Below are 15,433 nucleotides of genomic sequence, written 5' to 3'. Positions count from 1 at the left end.
ACAGAATTTTCTTTTTTCAGATTTTAGTTAGTAGGCCATTATAGTTTTACCTTGTGTCCAGTGCTAACAATTGTTTTTAGATATATTTTTCTTTCCAGGTTAAAATGGTGGCATTCCTTTCATGGATTAGCAAGAGTTTTTAGCAGTAATGGTATTGAGTTTTGTCAGTTTGATTTTGGCCTCTACTGAGATAATTCTCCTTTGATCTATTTATTGACATGTTACACTCATAGGTTGCCTAATACCATACCATTGTTGCATGCCTAAATAATCCATTGTTTATGTTATATTCCTTTAAAATGACTTTAGATTATTTTTATTTCTAATTTCAGTACTGATACATTTTATTGACAGGATTGATATTTAGAAGTGTTTATTGTTTTGATATTTTCAATGAATTTTAACATTGGAGTTATGTTAGCTTGAGTGAACATAATTGGGAAGCTTTATTACTAATTAATGCTTTTGAGCCAGGTATGGGAGATAAAACATCTTGTGTCCACAATTTAATCTACTTCCCATTTTTCATATGTTGTAAGCTATCTGTACTCCTTACTTGTAGAGCCATCCATTACGAGGCTATACCTCTGAAACAACATTTAAAGAAGTAGAAAAGACAAGTTTGCATCTCTAGCTTGTTCTTTCTCATTTGAACAATGGTAGCTTCTAGATGTTCCAAATTTTTTCTCGATTTTCTCATCTTTCCAAAACGAGTCTTATGCTCAGCTGTGTGATACTAGCTCCCATAGACTATGTGCATTTAAATCTTCTAAATACAAATTAAAACAAACAAACAAACAGACCAAGCCCACAAGCACTTAATTACAGTGTTATTTGACAACTAGGAGTTCCCATAAGCCTCCACAGGGAGAGGTTGCTGAGTGATAGTTGGACCACAGTGTGGACATGGTCAGAAATTCCTTGTCTTTGTTGATGCAGCGCAAAATTAACTGAGGCAGTGTATTTCTAACAGGAGTGGTCTTTTGGTAGCAAATTCTACTATTGTGCCTGTATTCTTTGGATAGAACATAGAATAAGCCCCAATATGCCATATCAGGTGCTTCCCAGATTCACTACTAATATAAAAACTTTTCATTTGTTAATTATTCTTTTCCTCTAGTCCCTTTGTGAATTTGAGAATGCAGATATGTGAGTGCCCACTGGAGATTAATTTATCTACGAAGCCAATACATTACTGATATGGGTGTTGTATTCTTTTGGTCATTCAAATGTGAAGGCATAATAAAGGGAAGGATGTTCAAGAAGCTAAAAGCATGTCCCCAGTTCCTGACCTCTCCTCATAGATATACATTGTCCTATGACCTTACCCTGAGGGAACTTGTCCAAGTGAGTAAGACAGAAAAATTTTTATACGTAAATATTATATGATTCTCAGGGTGGGCCTTTCCTGTTTTAGAGACTTAGAAAAGTTTTATTATAAGAGCTTTTGGAGCAAAGAGCTATCTAAGACTACTGTGTGGGAGTGGTCAGTATCGGTGACCCCATGGCCTATAAAGGGGAGGAATGACTGTCAACAATGAGGAAATAAGGTCCTCAAAGTTGAGTGTGTGAGTTAGACATTTTCCTCATGGGTAAATGAAGCAAAAACCTTTTTGCTGCCATTATGTACTTTATATAAACTGACCCCTCTTCTCTATCAATTTAAAAATCAACTTTCTTGATTTTACCCATCTAGGCTATGAGGTCTGAGGAACTAGAAACGTTTACATACACAAAGCTACAGTAACGGCCATCATTTTATAGAATAGGAAAGTGAAGCTCACAAAGGTACGTGATGTCACTGAGTCATTCAGCTAATATGAAATAAGATCAGAAACCAGGTCTTCAGATGACCTGTGCACTATCCTTCCCATCCCACCATTTTGAAACCGTTGTTCCAGGACTTTGAAAAGTCTTTTTTTTAAATGTTTTATTTATTTATGATAGTCACAGAGAGAGAGAGAGAGAGAGAGAGAGAGAGAGGCAGAGACACAGGCAGAGGGAGAAGCAGGCTACATGCTCTGGGAGCCTGATGTGGGATTCCATCCTGGGTCTCCAGGATCGCGCTCTGGGCCAAAGGCAGGCGCCAAACCGCTGCGCCACCCAGGGATCCCTGTTCCAGGACTTTGGTGTCACATTTTTATACGGAGATTTCTCAGAGGCCATTTCTGTTTCTGACCCAGATCCAAAAGCCAAACTGAAGCAATTCATACTCTACTAACTGAAGTGTTTTCCCTTAGATTCTTCAGAGGAATTAGTCAAAGGAAAATCCAATAATACTCCTAGAAAATTGGATGCTACTGTACTCTTCTGTAGGCAGTACATTCTCTGACCCCAGCTTGAGCTCAGTGCATACCCTGACACCGGGGGACTAATTGGCCATGTAATTGTTATCCTTGCTAGTAACTGCACAAGCTGTTCTTATTCATATAAGCACCTAATCCTTTTCCAAATTCTTCTTGCTTCAATTTGCCTCAATAATATCCTGCAGTAATGGATAATTGCACATTGTGTAGAGAAGGATTTCCTTTGATCTTCTCTAAATTTAGATTCTGCTAATTTCATTTACTGTCCCCTTCTGGGTAGGCAACAGGACCAGGTAGCAAGGAACACCGAATTAGATGCCCTACAGAATTTCATTTATATTCTTCTATCATGTATCAGGTAACACTTTGCTCTCTCCCTTTCTGCTGCTGAAGAGATAGACTCTTTGTCCTTGCCTGGAATCCTCCCTGTTATACTTACCCAGCCATTCTAATTATTTCTGCTGCAATCAGATAGACCTGGCAGCACTGCTCAGGTTCAAAGGAAGAATAAATGGAGATTAGATCACTGACTTGAAGTGTCTGGAGGGATGTCAGGAGGATAAAGGATAAGACTTATCCTAAATGGTTTAAGAATTTGAACTAGAAACTGCATAAGTTGTTGAAAAGTGGACTTGAACTCAGTGAAAGGTGAGGGGTGTTATATATTAAATAGACTTATCCACCTAAGAAGTGGTTACCTCAGAACAGAATAGGCTCCCCTTATGGGAGTCTTCAAAGTTGTTAAAGCCTGAACCGAAAAATCACTCCATTCTAGGCTTACACCAGGGTGACCCCTGGGTGGGCCACTTCACTTGTTTCAGCTCTTCTTATTTCTTTTGTGTAAATGGGTATGACCACCTGTTTGGGAGACCTTATATGACTATCACTTAACATCATAATTGATCCTCTCAGTGGAGATTGAGAGCTAAGAGGCAGGATTTGGGATCTATTTGGAGGGTAAAATAAAAAATACTTTGTGGCAGACTGTTTTGGGATGAGAAAGAAAGCGGTGTCAGGCAACAATTTACTTGCCCTTAAGGATCTCACATATGTGGAGAAAATGTATAAAGTATAAAATACTTTTACATGTATAAAAAACATGAAGTATCACTTTGTAATATATTAAATGTTATAACCACTTTAATATATAAAGAAGTAGAAAAGTACAGGGAAAGCTCCCTGAAGGAGGCATTGATTGACTTGCATTGTAACCTGTGAGTGGGAATGAGAAGCAGGGCAAGGGTATGCTGAGCTAGGGATGATGATGTTGACAGGTATGACATTTATTGACTGACTATAATATCAAAGGGATTGTGCTAATTAAGTACATGCGTGATTTGATTTAACTTCATCTTAAATATGAAGGGACTGAGTTTCAGAAAGCTTAAGTAATTATTGCATGGTTGCATATTCAGTAATTGGTGGAGCTGAGATTCAAACTCAGAGATTGTTTCCTTAATAATTTTGGGAAACTGGTTGAGATAGCCACACGTGAAAGAATTCTTAGAAATATGTCAGTCTTCAGGGGTCATCTTGAGTGCCTGAGGGTTAAATTTGTGTTCATAAACTTGGAAAAATAATTATATTATAGGACAGCAAAGAGATATAAAAGAGGCAGACACAGAGGAGACTGATAATTCTGGGAAAATGGAATTAGAGGAAACCTCATAAAGGGCTAAGTGGTGAGTATTCACATAGCACTCAACTATATGCTCTGGAAAATTCAGTGGATGAGAAGGATGAGGCCATGGGCAAAGAAAGTTTCCTCAAGAAAACAGTCAGCAGAGGAGCCCATGTGGCTCAGCGGTTTAGTGCCGCCTTCAGCCCAGGGCGTGATCCTGGAGACCCAAGATCAAGTCCCATGTTGGGCTCCTTGCATGGAGCCTGCTTCTCCTTCTGCCTGTGTCTCTGCCTCTCTCTCTCTCTCTCTCTCTCTCTCTCTCTCTGTGTGTGTGTGTGTGTCTCATGAATAAATAAAATCTTTAAAAAATAGAAAACAGCTGACACCACGTTAATTTCAGGGTGGAAACTAAGTTCATCAATGTGGAAAGAAACAAGTATAGATTCATGAATGTGACTTCAGAGCTCTCTTAGTCCAAACTACTCCTTCATAATTCCTCCCTCATTTAACAGAATAAGGTTTGGCTGCAGGACCACAAACTTGCCCAAGCTGGCTATAACAAAAGACAATTTGTGATAAGGATAAGGAAAGCTTAGAGAATCCAGGACACTTGATTAAGTCCCTCAGAGCCTCAACACAATTAGAAATAAAAACTATATACTTGGAACCTAAGCAAATAGCTCCATCTCTAAAGGGCCCTCTGCTTTGTGCTCTTTTGAACACTTATCTCTGCCTCCTCACCTTGAACAAAAGCAGTATTCTGCCCAAATTCTGTCTCTGTGAAACATCTCCACCCAAGAGCCTTCCACAGATTGGCTCCAGTTCCACAAGTCATAGTTGAAGTTCACAAGAGAGAAACAATCTAGTTGTTCACTGGTTTTACAGTACTCTATATCCGTTTTAGGAGCTGGGAGGTATGGAACACAGGGGTAGATATATTTGGAATAAGTAGCATCCTAAAGAGAAACTATTGTAACAAAGTGAGGAGCAAAACTTAGGCTTTCCCATTTGCTCAGAATCCTTTGCATCCTTCTCCAATGCCCCAGAAGAATTCTCTCTGATAATGCAGCAGTGGTTAGCGTTAAGCAGGCTAGAATGGGGGAAAAAAAAGCCAGTGATAACAATTCGAGGTGATATTATTCTGCTTCTATTTGACCATACAAATTTAAAATAACTTTACAAAGGCACTAGGGAAATACTCACCCTCTTTACCCCAGCATGCACACCAACTCATTGGATGTCTTGGCAAGCATAGCTCATCTGTAAGGTTGATTGAAGAAATGATTCCAGGGTAATGATTCTAACATAGGTAATACTGAGATTTTTGTTCTATTCACTGGTGGGACAGCTGATACCGGGAGGGGGAAAGAAATGTGTCCACAGTACAGAGAGGAGGTCAGTGGCCAGGCTGGGATACACAGGTATCTTATTTCTCAGTCCATTCTTAGCTCCTAACATTCTACCAGTAAGTCTTTCTTATAAATTAAATTTTATTTAAATTCAATTAATATATATTATTGGGTTCAGAGGTGGAGATCAGTGATTCATGTCTTATATAAAACCCAGTGCTCATTACATCATGTGCCCTCCTTAATTCCTATCAGCTAGTTACCCCATCCCCTCCACCCTCCCCTCAGTTTGTTTCCTATGATTAAGAATCTCTTGTGGTTTACCCCCCTCTCTGTTTTCTTCTTGTTTTATTTTTTTCTCCCTTCCCTTACGACCTTCTGTTTTATTTCTTAAATTCCACATTTGAGTGAGAACATATGATAATTGTCTTTCTCTGGTTGGCCTATTTCACTCAGTATAATATCCTCTATTTCCATCCACATCATTGCAAATGGCAAGATTTCACTTTTGGATGGCTGAGTGATATTCCCTTGTATATAGCGATACCACATCATCTTTATCCATTCATCTGTCAATAGATAGCTCTTTCCATAGTTTGGCTATCATGAACATTGCTGCTATAAACATTGGGGTGCAGGAGCCCCTTCTCTGCCAGTAAGTTTTATCTCATTTGTCAAGTTCAGCTGGCCATTGAAGCAGCCTGGATTATTTTTGGAAAAGGTGTCTGAGGCCACATCAATTCTGAACAGAAAAAAGCATTAAAATTAATTTGTAATGTCTACATTGTATTTGAAGGATGAGTATGGTGGCATGCTAGCCTATGTGTTTACCATCATAATTCACCTTATCCTCTTCTCCTTGCCTCATCGTGGTGGAGTGGCCCCTCTCCACAGGAGTAGTAGACTATGTTCCACCCATAGTGTCTTCATGTGAGGAGAGTCTTTCCTTTGCTTGCATTCTGATTCCTAATTACACACTAGATGAACAGGAAATGATTGATTAGAGTTAAACTTATTTTAGCTGAATTGATCAGATGGACTAATTGCTCAGTTTCCTAATCAATATCCACCTTCTCCTAGTTTGTTTGCCTAGACTCTTAAAAGTGAATCAGTGTTTTAAAGATACATTCAGACAACTAGTGGTAATAACCCCTTATGTCATATATCACCTTAATTCATAAATCATTCCATTATTTCGTTACTCTTATCCTTAAGCAAACCATATAGGTCAACTAGCCAGTTGCATGCTCTATATACTAACTATAAATATAAATATAAATATAAATATAAATATAAATAAATATAAATATAAATATAAATATAAATATATTTGCATGCTCTATACTAACTCCCTCTATACTAACTCCTAAATTCAAACAGGCAAAATGAAAGAGAATCCTATTATATAAAATTGTGCTTCTTATTTTGCTGCTTACAGCTGGTTTAGCCTGTTCTAACTGTAGGGCATTGATTGTAAGGTAATGCAAGTGGCACTGAACCATAGATATGAAAGCCCAGGTTTTGTGTCTAATTGTGTGACTTTGTTCAAATATCCCCACCTCAGATACCTCTTCTTATAGACATATTTATCTTTGTGTATTTTGGGGGGGGGGGCTATGCTTGGAAAAAAATCTAAATACTAAACACCAGACCATATTCTGAATCACTTTTGCCCCTTGATGAAGAAATCTGAGTGCAGAGATTAAAAATATTTTTGGTTTCATGGAATAGCACTCATCTTGTGGCTGTGGCAGCTCTACCACTGTGATGAGAAAGATTCTCAAGCTATCTTTGAACTTAGCAGAAGGAATGACAGTAATCCATAACACAGTGTCTGACAATAACGTGAGCTGAGCTGTTTGTTTTAATGATTCTTTTGGATGAGATACCCCCTCCCCCAGAAGTCTGTTTAATTCTTCTTCCCAGAATGTGCCTCAGTTCTGTTCAGGTGGATCTGAATCATGGCCACTTAAAGTCTACAAGCTGAGAGCACTACCCTACATACCTTTACTCATGATGGGAATGATATCCCAGAAATTCTTTTCTCATTCACTAGTTCTTCACCCAATCAGACTCCAAGATCTATCCCCAGTGAATAATCTCACAGAAACCCCAATGGTGGTAAAACGTGTGTTACATATGTTATACCTGACTGCCCATGCTGCTGCTTCTTTAGAACATGATACCCATGTTGTGGGGTTAGGGACAACTGTAATAAAATGGCTTTGTATTACCAATCAGGAGACCTATGTCACTGTCCTCTTCCACTTCACTTCTGTGAACCCTGGGGGAGACACCTACATTTCATAATGAAGATGGGCATCATTATCCTCATTTTACACAACAAAAGGTCAGAGTGGTGACTAACATAGGGCTTCTCAACTTTGAGGGCAGCCCAAAGACCAAGCAGTCTTTCTACCACATTTACACTATAGTCATAGTTTCATCTTCCAAATTCTGGAGTCACTACTTTTTGTTTTTTGTTTTTTGTTTTTGTTTTTAATTTTTATTTATTTATGATAGTCACAGAGAGAGAGGCAGAGACATAGGCAGAGGGAGAAGCAGGCTCCATGCACCGGGAGCCTGACGTGGGACTCGATCCCGGGTCTCCAGGATCGCGCCCTGGGCCAAAGGCAGGCGCTAAACCGCTGCGCCACCCAGGGATCCCTGGAGTCACTACTGTAGAAAGAAAGACATTTCAAAATCTTGGAAAGAAACAAGGGAAATGGTTTCTTTGGAAAATAGAAGCCTTCAGGAGCCACTCATCTGCAGTCTCTTCCTTTCCCCTTACTAACTCATCTGTCCACTGAGCCCCTGTACTCTCACATGATCTGACTTTAAGGACAAAGATTATTCCCTTGGGAATATTCAGGTTCAGGAAAATGTGTGCCTTGTCAACCCTCTGCCCCCTCTACAACCTACTCAGATCTCCTAAGGCTCATATCCTTCTAGCAGATTTGAATTCACAGAGAAGAGAGAGCTCCTATTTCTGGCTATTTACCTTTCTCCATGTGACTGGAATCCTTAGTTCTCATCTATAGACTAGGAATTTGGTGTAGGGAATCAAATACAGGTTGTCATATCACCTCAATGTACACGAAGAAACTTGGTACCTGTAGATGGGAAAGATTTTCTCAGGGTCACATAAAACATGAATGACAGAGCTTGGACTAGAACCCAGGTTTCTGGATTAGTGTCCCTACAAAGAGAGTGTTCAATCCTATTCATCAAACATTTTCAAATATTTGATGGGGGCCATTATTCTAGATATCAACTGTTACATTAGAAGACATCCTAAAACTTAGTGGGATGAAAAAAAATCATTTAATTATGCTTAATGACTTCACATATTAGGAATCAGAAAGGGTACTGACAGGAAGGACAGCTTTTCTCTACTGGATGATTTTATAATTTTCAGAGAGTCACCTGAGATGTCTTGAATATCTGAAGTCTGGTTCGTCTGAGGCTGGAGAGTCTACTTGCAAAATAGAATCTTGTTTCATATATCTGGATCCTGGATTAGGGTAGCTAAAGAAGGGCATAAACTTAGACTTTTTACTGAAGAGCTTATACGTGACCCTTATAGCATGGCAACCTCAGAGAAATGGACTTCTTAGTAGCAGCTCAGCATTCCATGAGTGAGCATTCCCAGCAAACAAGGCAGAAGCTGCATGGTCTTTTATGTTATTCTCAAAAGTCACAAAGCATCACTTTCACTGAATCATATTTGCCAAAGCTTTCCCAAATTTAAGGGCAAGAAACAGATATCCCACCTCTCAATGGAAAGAGTATCCAAGAATTCACAGTAAGGTTTTAAACCTGCCATACATAGCCAGTTACCTCCTAAGTCAGTGTCTCAGGTGGATATAACCATAAGATTTATCCCTCAGTGGAGTTGATCTTGTTGCGAAAGAGACAGACCTAAATGAATACATACAAACAATAGAATATAATTACGTTTTGACAGTAGCAATAAAGGAAATATATAGATGACCTGATCATTGTTTAATAGAACAAAGTAAAATGATGAAATGCAACATGAAATAAGCAATCGAGAAATACTTCTCCAGGGAGTTAATATTAAGCTGAAACTTGAAGGATGAGGACTCAGCCATGAAACACCAAGGGAAAGGCTTTCTAGATGGAAAGGAAAGCACAAAAGCACTGGGGCAGAAATAAACTTAAGCAGACAGATTAAAGAGACACCAGTGTGGCTGAGGAAGAGTAAGTCTTAGAAAGAAAAAAAAGGTTTAGTAGGTGAATGGCAGGTCATGTGGGATTCTGTGTGTCCTGATAAGATATACAGCTTCTATCCCAAGCAGATGGAAAGTCATTAAAAGGTTTCAGACTTATTTCTGTGGCATAGATGAACACAACTGGAGTGAGATATTAGTGGTAGTGAGAGATCATTTGGGTGGATATGTACATGTCCCAGACACAAAAATCAGTACACATATGCAATGATGGAGTTCAAGGAAAGTAGATGGAATGCAGGATATCTTGGAGGCTAGTAGACATAAGTTTCTAATAGTTTTGAAGTGAGAAATAATAAGAAGAAACCAAAGATAATTCCCAGATTTTTGGCTTGATTGAATTGGATCGATGTTGCTGCCATTCACGGAGACTGTTTCACCTCCCGTGGTGAAGGAAATCAATCACTTATGCCTCCCCCAACACTGAATCAGTGTCCATACTCTAGGATGAAAGAAACAAAATCTTTGACTCAAATCTACATAAACAATGTTATGTTTATTTTGTCTGTTACTCAAAGTTCAGAGGTAGGTTAGGCTTAGTAATACTACCACAGACCCAAGATTTTTCCTGTCTCCACTCTGCCTTCTTTAATTCACTTCATTGTAATCCTGATTATTTTGTGGTGACAAAGAGATAGATGCAGACACCCAAACAGAGAAAGAACCCCGTCAACAAAGCATTGACTGAGACCTTCCGTTCATACCAAACGAGTCATCTCTGATGACTCCTATCAATCATCCAGAAAAGACTCTGGGCTGCTTGCTTGGACCAATTAAATCTGTACTTGACTTAGGTGGTAAGGTCACCTTTCCTTGAATCATATATAAAAAGCACCGCATCCTGAGCCTTTGTAGAGCATATAAAAGAAAGATGGATGCTGGGTGCCTAATAAAAACCGCTAAAAGCTCTTACTGGGCCACATCTGGACCTAGAGGGGAAAAAAGTCTTTGTCCAAAGGAATAATTCAGTCATAAAAAAATGCAGATATTATGGTTGGCCAGACATGTTTTTTGTTAAGAGACATTCTACTGATAGATAATTTACAACCAACACCCCTCCTTGGTGGCAGCCCACTTCTTTCTCTTCCCAAGAAGCCTGGTGCAGTGGAAAGCAAGTGTGTTGTCATAGAAAAGGCTTGCTCTTCCCAGAACATCTCCTCCGGAAGTGTCACAGTCCCAAGTAATGGAAGATAAATCTGGAGGGGTGCAAAGCACAATACTGGATTACTCAGTGCTCTGAAGAAGACATCACACTTTACGGTGATATTTGGAAGTGAAAATCATGCTTCAAGGGGAAAACTCTACCAATATAATAAGATGCCATGAGCACTCACTTTTAATCCTGTCAGAATGTCCATCACTGTCTCTTCAATCCTCACTGGAGTCTGAATTAATATATTTTGTGGGTCAAGTTAGCAGGCGCTCTCAGGAGGAGGAACTCTTGTAGAAGGAGGCAGTCATCATGTTGTGCTTACCTTGTAACTTTCTGCAACTCCCTGGTGTTTGTTGAAAAGTGAACTATGATACCATTTCTACTAGTACATATGGGGAAATTGCCATTTAAAGGAATCTGATGAATAAAAAATATTTTATGGTTTATAATTGGCAGGGCTAGCATAAAAAGTCAAAACTCCTTGAGTAGGGGCACCTGGGTGCATCTAAGCATCTGCCTTAGGCTCAGGTCATGACCCTAGGGTCCTGGGATCAGGCCCATGGGGCTCCCTGCTTAGTGTGGAGCCTGCTTCTCCCTCTTCTGCTGCTGCTCCCCCTGCTTATGCTCTCTTGTTCTCTCTGTCAAATAAATAAATTTAATATTCTTTAAAAAGTCAAAGCTTGAGTAATATTAGGGTAACTGTATAATTTACTGTCCAAATTGAGAAAAATTTGAGAGTACTGATAATTGCTTTGGGGCAGCTGTTATAAGCCAGCACCTCTTAGGAAAATAAAAGCTCGGAGTTGCTGTAGGCTTTGTCAGAATAAAGCATGTGAGTGGAGATGTTTTATGCATGCAACAGGTAAGTGATTTTTTTTTGACCTCTGAATCTTTAATTGGCCTCCTTCTCCTCAAAGGGTACCCTGTTTTGCTGCCTCAACGCCTCAGAGTTTTGGTGTTGTTGGTCTCAGACACCACCTTGCTGTCCACGATCTTGCAGGTGGTGGTCTTCTGGATGGTCTGCAAGGAGTTGCTGTTGTCCAGGGCATCAGTAAGACTGAAGTCCTCCCCATCTTCCAACCGGCAATGGTAGGGGACAATCTCAGCCTCCAGCTTGACCTTGACATTCAGCAGGGCCTCATACTCCTGGGCCTGGCACTGCCCCTCTGCCTGGGTCTGGGACAGCTCTGACTCCAGGTGCAGCAGGACCCCGTTGGGCCGCTCCATCACGTAGCGGTCTCGACTTCCCTCAGGCTGTTCTCCAAGCTGGCCTTCAGGTTTCTCATTGAGTCCAGGTTGATCTCCAAGGACTGGGCAGTACGTCTCAGCTCCGTGAGGGTCATCTCATCTCCTATCTCAGCGGTCTGCATGGTGACCACTGCGGTGTTCTCCTCCATCTGCTGGGACCAGTACTTGTCCAGTTCCTCTGGGTTCTTCTGAGCCAGCTCGTCATACTGGGCCCGGATATCTGCCATGATCTTGCTGAGGTCCTGAGATTTGGGGGCATCCAACTCCACCGTCAACCCAGATTTGGCGATTTGGTTTTGTAGACCCTTTACTTCTTCCTCGTGGTTCTTCTTCATGAAGAGCAGCTGCTCCTTGAGAGCCTCAATCTCTGTCTCTAGCTGCAGCCGAGTGACATTGGTGTCATCAATGACCTTGCAGAGCCCATGGATGTCACTCTCCACAGACTGGTGCATGGCCAGCTCCATCTCATACTTGACTCGGAAGTCGTCAGCAGCAGGATGGGCATTGTCAATCTGCAGAACGATGTGGGCATTGTTCACAGCACTTGCAAAGATCTGAGCCTTCAGGTCCTCGATGGTCTTGAAGTAATGCCCCCAGTCTCTGACCTGGGGTCCCTTCTTCTCCAGGTGTTCCCGGAGTTTCATCTCCAGTCTCTGATTATCAGCCTCCAGGCTCCTCACCCTCTCCAGGTAAGAGGCCAGGCGTCATTCAGGTTTTGCATGGTCTCCTTCTCGCTCTGGATGCCCCCTATGCCCGCCAGAACCCCGGCCATTCCCGCGGCCGGGCCCCCTAGCCCCCCAGCCACGCCGGAGGCTGGTGGAGCGGGATACGGAGATCTGGGAGCCAGAGCCCCCCGCATCTGCGTAGACGCTGGCCGCGCTGCTGCTGATCGGCGGGACCCGGTGGCTGGGCGACTGCACGGAGTCCAGGGACCAGTAGATGGAAGAGAAGGTGGAGGGGGTGGTGAAGCTCATGCTGCTCAGAGAGCAAGAGTATGACTCAGGAGGCCAGGACTCAGGCTTGGGCCAGGCCAGGTAAGTGATTTAAATGTAGTTAATATAACATATGAATATTTTCCAGTTATTGCTTGTTTATCTTACTTTTGTAGTTTTTTTTTCCTTTTGCTTTACTTTTTCTTTCTTTTTTTTTCTGTTTTAACATTTCTATCATTTACTGTTTTTAGAGTATTTTTACATCCACATAGTTTTTTTTCTTTTTTTTAATAAATTAATTTTTATTGGTGTTCAATTTACCAACATACAGAATAACACCCAGTGCTCATCCTGTCAAGTGTCCCCCTCAGTGCCCGTCACCCAGTCACCCCCACCCCCCTGCCCTCCTCCCCTTCCACCACCCCTAGTTCATTTCCCAGAGTTAGGAGTCTTCATGTTCTGTCTCCCTTTCTGATATTTCTCACACATTTCTTCTCCCTTCCCTTCTATTCCCTTTCACTATTATTCATATTCCCCAAATGAATGAGAACATACACTGTGCCTTCTCCGATTGACTTACTTCATTCAGCATAATACCCTCCAGTTCCATCCACGTCGAAGCAAATGGTGGGTATTTGTCGTTTCTAATGGCTGAGGAATATTCCATTGTATACATAAACCACATCTTCTTTATCCATTCATCTTTCGATGGACACCAAGGCTCCTTCCACAGTTTGGCTACTGTGGCCATTGCTGCTAGAAACATCGGGGTGCAGGTGTCCCGGCGTTTCATTGCATCTGAATCTTTGGGGTAAATCCCCAACAGTGCAATTGCTGGGTCGTAGGGCAGATCTATTTTTAACTCTTTGAGGAACCTCCACAGTTTTCCAGAGTGGCTGCACCAGTTCACATTCCCACCAACAGTGCAAGAGGGTTCCCTTTTCTCCGCATCCTCTCCAACATTTGTGATTTCCTGCCTTGTTAATTTTCCCCATTCTCACTGATGTGAGGTGGTATCTCATTGTGGTTTTGATTTGTATTTCCCTGATGGCAAATGATGCGGAGCATTTTCTCATGTGCATGTTGGCCATGTCTGTCTTCCTCTGTGAGATTTCTCTTCATGTCTTTTGCCCATTTCATGATTGGATTGTTTGTTTCTTTGGTGTTGAGTTTAAGAAGTTCTTTATAGATCTTGGAAACTAGCCCTTTATCTGATACATCATTTGCAAATATCTTCTCCCATTCTGTAGGTTGTCTTTTAGTTTTGTTGACTGTATCCTTTGCTGTGCAAAAGCTTCTTATCTTGATGAAGTCCCAATAGTTCATTTTTGTTTTTGTTTCTTTTGCTTTCGACATCCACATAGTTTAAAAGATGAAACTTCCCATTTTGAATTATGGCCCCAATAAAATATTTTCCACCATGAATTTTAGTCAATTATTGTTTTTAAAGTGTAAAAATATAGAGAATATATTAAATACATTCTATATAATATCAATCTCGTATTCCTTTGCATGTTATGTTCCATGGAGCCTAAAAATGTATATTATTCACTGATTGAAAAATAATGTTAAGGCACACAATGTATATTTTGATTTTGCTAATTTTCCTTCTCTGGAGCTACTTTGAGAGCACCCTCTTCTGCTTTCCACTATGCCCTATCTCTGAGGTTATCCCTATTGGGGACTATGGTACTGCTTTCCTTGTAAAGCCCTTTTCTTATCATCAAGGAACTTTGGTCAAGCTCAGGAATCACGGCTTCAGTGTCAGACCTAAACTTGACCCCCATCTCTGATACTATAAACTAGAACCATGTCACTTCACCTGTCTGTACCTCAGTGTTTTAATCAGAGCCTCCACACCCACCTCTTTAATTTCCTACACCTCTAGAGCTGTAAGCAGTAAAATAAAATAAGCTTTATAAGGCCTTTGGCACTGTACTTGGAACATAGCAAGTGATCAGAAAATAGTAGTTAGAAGGTAGGGATGTAGTAAAGAATTAAAGTGAGAGAGACTCAAGGACAAAGTAAAAATTCGAAGGAAAAACTTGGTGACACCTGGGACAGTCAACCAGGTCTTTTAGGCTTCTCAGAGCATAGCTATGCTCATTTCTTAAAGGAGATGATACATTTTTAATAATACTATTTCACTTAATTATGTAATTAAAACATCCCTGAGTATAAGACATCCTATGGATTTTAAGACAAACTTTCAAGAGAAAGTTATAGTACCATGCTAAATGTAAGTATCAGTTTTAAGACTAATTTCAGGAATAGTAAGAATTTATTAAAACTAATATGTTAGAATTGAGAAAAATAACTAATTTATTGAGTAGAGGATTTGTGTAAAACCTTTATCTTCATCATATCCCAAGAGAAAATTTGAGATCCACTGTGATTCTGCTGGTGTGTCTAGGCATTCCTGTTCCTTTGACACACTTAGCTAACAAGAAAAACTTGTCATATCTTTTTTTTAAGATTTTATTTCTTTATTCACGAAAGACACAGAAACAGAGAGGCAAAAACATAGGCAGAGAGAGAAGCAGGCTCCATGCAGGTAGACGGATGTAGGAC

The 15,433-nt window shown here is 40.5% G+C and overlaps 1 pseudogene; it reads right to left on the bottom strand.

Annotated features, from left to right (window-relative positions):
- Positions 1–11,618: 11,618 nt before the first annotated feature.
- LOC129509385 (keratin, type I cytoskeletal 18-like) lies at positions 11,619–12,904 on the bottom strand (annotated as a pseudogene).
- Between the last annotated feature and the right edge of the window lie 2,529 nt (positions 12,905–15,433).

Source organism: Nyctereutes procyonoides, unplaced genomic scaffold (genome assembly GCF_905146905.1).
Source record: "Nyctereutes procyonoides isolate TBG_1078 unplaced genomic scaffold, NYPRO_anot_genome, whole genome shotgun sequence".
In the NCBI taxonomy this organism is placed as follows: Eukaryota; Metazoa; Chordata; class Mammalia; order Carnivora; family Canidae; genus Nyctereutes; species Nyctereutes procyonoides.
Note: the sequence above shows the minus strand (reverse complement) of the source record. Positions and strands in the feature narration are given on the sequence as shown.